This window comes from Alligator sinensis, unplaced genomic scaffold (assembly GCF_000455745.1).
Source record: "Alligator sinensis unplaced genomic scaffold, ASM45574v1 scaffold791_1, whole genome shotgun sequence".
Taxonomy (NCBI): domain Eukaryota; kingdom Metazoa; phylum Chordata; order Crocodylia; family Alligatoridae; genus Alligator; species Alligator sinensis.
Window position 1 is genome coordinate 684,478 of NW_005842258.1, and position 4,266 is coordinate 688,743.

Here is a 4,266-nt window from a genome sequence, read left to right on the forward strand (position 1 = left end):
GCGCGGCCTGTACAGCACTGTCTGTGGTGCTCCCCCCCTACCCCTCCAAACAGGGCCCAGGCAGTTGCCTCCATTCAATGCCCCCCCCCGGGACAGCCCTGCTCAAGGAAGATGCTGGTTTCAGGGACTCGTGGGTAGGCTCCCCAAAGAACTCTCCCCTTTCTATGGCACTGGGACCCTTTGCCTGTTCAGACCCCCAGTGCAGAAATCAAGTTGCCCATGGCGTATGGGTTGGCTAAGCCCCACACTCAATGACATTGCTGCTCATGAAGATGGTGGGGACTCCAGCACATATGTCCTTTTGGCTTCACCATCCTCAAGAAGGAAATTTGAGGAAAGAGGGCAACTTCTGCCCCAGAGCCAGCTGTCCTATTCTACACAAGCTCCTTTACTGCCAAGGGCAGACAGACCAACAACCGTGCCTAGTCTGGGGCATTTCTGCCCATACTGCCATCTTTACCAATTCTGCCTGGATTCTTCCCTGCCCAGAGAGTGGAGAACTGAAGGGTTGCCATCTGAAGTGGACTGGGAGGGGAAATGGCATCATAGCAGCACAGCCAACTGAGCTCTCAGCACCTTTCTAACAAAATGAGTGAGGCAGAAGACAGACTTCTCAAATGACCCTCTGGCTCTTCTCACTCCCTCAAGTTTTCAGGGGGCCTAACTATTGCAAGTACCTCAGAAGAAGCAACACTGAAGGAAGAGTTTCCTCAAAATCAAATGTAGCTAAGGGAAGGATACATTACTGAGTCTGAAGCTGCCAGCTAGCAGGCTGAAGTACACATTAGTAATAGGATCTTTGGTTCTTAGCCCAAAGGAAGTCTCCTCAAAAATCAAATGCAGCCAAGACAGACACAGACACATTACTGAGCCCACTGTTAGTCTAAATGTGAAATAAATTTGGTATTTCCTCGTGAAAGCTCTACAGCAGGGAGGTCTGGCTGAGCTGTGGGCCACTGGGGAGCCCAAAAACTGGGAAGAAACTTCAGTGGGTAGGACAAACTTCCCTGCTGCCAGAGACAGAGATCTAGTTCTGTCTGTAAGCTGCTAGTTAGCAGCTTAAGTGCCCATTAGTAAAATAAATCTATGGTCCGTAGTTTGAGGAAGGATCTAAACTGTACAGCAGTGAGGTTCAGCCTACGGATCTAGAACAGGGGCGGGCAAAGTTTGGCCTGCGGGCGAGATCCAACCAGCAGTGGACTGCATTTCCCAGCAGCCCCTGCCTGCGTGGTTGGGCCACTATCCATGGAGACCCCAGCAGCAGCCATGCTGCGATAGCCTGGGGGCAGGGTGTCCAGTCTGCTGGCCAGATCGACCATTTTGCCCACCCCGATCTACAGCTTTTTCCAGCTATCTGAAGTACAACATCCAGCTCATACAGATCCCTTGGGTCTGACTGGATGTTCCTCATTTTGCTGGATCTCATGCAAGGCCAACAAAATTCTGTTCTCCAATTGCTTTCCACATTGTCCAAAATAGACAAGTTGGCCTAAGCAAGTGGAGTGAAATCTGAGATCAATTCCCACTGCTCTAAGCAACCAAATACACTGCACCATTGGAATGCATTTATAAAATAAAGTAGCATTTCTTTTCCTCCTGTATCCCCTAGCAGTAGGAAGAAGAGGAGTGTGTTAAAAATCAAGGAGTCACAAAACTATAGCAAGATTTTAGAGGTCTGTACTGCAGCATATCAGTCAGGAATCACCACTGTGATGCATCAAACTCAGGATGTTCCTCATTCAATTTGTGTGTCACTATTGTGCAATAATCTGGGGGCTTCTTAAGTCTGCCAGACTGGGCATCACTGACCCATACAGACTCCGGCCATGGACAGACATGCACTTCTAGTGCTGCAAGCTGGCAGCACTTAGAAGTGCTACAAAAATATAGCTCTGCAAGTGACATACATACATTCAGAGACCCCTCCTTTACTACAGCGTGACCAAAAAAGCATATTCTCCAGCTAGGGGGTAACAGGAGTTGATCCTCTGCTACCTTCCCATCAGGAGGAGAGCCTGCCAATGAGTCCAGTCGCTGACAACCTGCCCTCATCTGTGCTGGGGAAAGGGGGAGTAGAGTGCTACTAAGCAGACTCAGTGGCAGTCATTCCCTGCTACTGATGCAGCAAGCAAAGCTGAAGCCCCCAGCCTTGGCTGGGCTGCAGCTCTGCTCCCTGGCAGGCGGTCATTGATCCAGTTGCTCTCTCCCCCTCAAGACAAAGGTAGAGAGGAGAGCACAGCACTGTGGGAGCAAAAGACCCATGTAGCAATATATGCAACTGTTCAGACATTACATGTGACACTACACAACACAGTGCAATGGAGTTTTTGTTTCATCCAGGAACATTTCTGTAGCACTACCAGCAGGGTGCATGTTTGTATGCCAGCTTCTTACAGAACTAAAAAAGGCATGCACACTGCTACAAATATGTATGTTCACAGCTTAAGCCTCACAGATCTGACAAGGTTTCTTCAGCTTTATCCAGCATACCAACCCACTAAGCAGGTAATAGAAAGGACTGCTAAGAAAAGTAGCATTTTAACATCCAAATCCCAAAACTTGAATTTTACTCATCAACCACGCCAAATACCATTATCTTTCTTTATAAATAAAACAGACCTCTATTTTCCGAACAGTGAGAGAGGAGATAAGAAGTCACATCCTCACCTGGCCATAATCTGTCCTGAACACAACTACTCCCTCTGCACAGGAGTGTACAGTGCTTGGATAATGTTGACCATTTTCTCGCAACCAGACACGAGACCCCTACAACAAACAAAGAAATTAGTTTAGAATGTGGCATGGGATTATGTTACAAATGTACACAAATAGTTGAAAAACATTTCTCTCAGAAACAATTCCCGCAAGTAGGAGCCAAACAAAGGCCAGGTCCAAGGAAAAAAGGAGAAAGAACAAGACCACCTCCCAGTGAATGTTTGATGGCTCCTACACAAAACTAGTAATTGTAGAAAACAAGGACTACAATGCCCTCTTTTTAAGTGCTCCAAAAAAAGCTGGAGCCAACTCCTCAAGTCATGTTTAATTTGTTAACATACATAAAATTACATCAAAGGGGTATTTAAGTTGATGACACAACATAAGGATCAATCCCAAAGCTGGCAACCTTGCTGGGCTTTTTCATTTTCCTGCATCTCTTAGGAGTACTGCCCTTTAATTTATTCTATTTTAATTTTTTTCCCCCAAAATCCTGCCTTATTTTGGGAGCTTAGGTCAAGACTTGGAAGAGCCCAACCAAGAACCTTGAGCAGATCTGACAAATTTAAGATTTTTTTTGTTTTTGTTTTTTTTTAAATGTTTAGGGGAGCTGCCGCAGGCTGGTCAGCACCTTCGCTGTCCCGCCCCACAACAGCCTGTGCACTTTGTTGCCCTCCCCGCCACCTCCAACAATATGCAGCTTCAGCCCCAACCCAGGCCTGCCCTGGGGCCATGGAGAGAGGCAAGCCTCTGCAGGCTCAGGTGGGGCCGGCTCCTCACTGCTGCACACATTCCCAGGGGGCAGGGGGACCCATGCCCCCCAGATCTGTGCATGGGGCAGGGGCAGACTGTCCACTGTAGGCCTGGGCACCCCACCCTGCTGCCCTCCTCCAGGGCCTCCACAGCCCAGCAGGCAGGCCAGGCACAGCAGGGCTGGGCAGGGAAGCTCCTTGCTACTGCAAGCTCTGTGCTGCCCTGACAAGGCATCCCCTGCCTGCTCTGCAGCAGCAGGGGGCACAACTGCACCACTGCCCCCACTACTGCAGGGCAGAGGCAGGGGACACATCACCAGGACAGAGCAAAGTCTGCAGTGGCAACAAGCTTCCCCTGCTAGGCCGGATTCCACCTGCTGAGCTGCTGAGGCCCAGGGGGAAGGCAGCATGACAGGGAACCTGAGCATCCCACCCACAACCCCCACAAACAGATCTGGGCAGCAGAGTTCCCCCTGTATGCCCCTGCCAGGAGTGCGCACAGCAGCTGGGAAATGGATTTTCCACCCCCACACAAGCTGCTGTCCCATTCCCTGCCAGGGCCCAGCAGCTGCGCATTCTGGCCCTGAGCCCCCAGCCCTGCCCAACTCGCTCCCTCTCTCCTTACAGAGAAGTAAATCCCCCGCTGTCCATCCCCACAAGACTTACTTGTGGGAGCTGCTCTCCAGGATGCCTCTGGTAGCCATGCACACAGTGCCCCCTGCCTGACGGCCCTCCTCCTGCTCCCCCACCCTCCCCCCAATCCCCTTGCAGGATGAAACTCTACCAGCCTGCAGAGGGC

At 50.4% G+C, this 4,266-nt stretch overlaps 1 protein-coding gene across 1 annotated transcript in view; it reads right to left on the bottom strand.

Annotated features, from left to right (window-relative positions):
• Positions 1-2,766, bottom strand: part of MYO10 (myosin X) — a 213,687-nt gene extending 210,921 nt beyond the window's left edge. The window contains 1 exon segment of the mRNA XM_025208873.1: positions 2,668-2,766. The gene's annotated coding sequence lies outside the window, so the exon portion shown is untranslated.
• Positions 2,767-4,266: the final 1,500 nt, after the last annotated feature.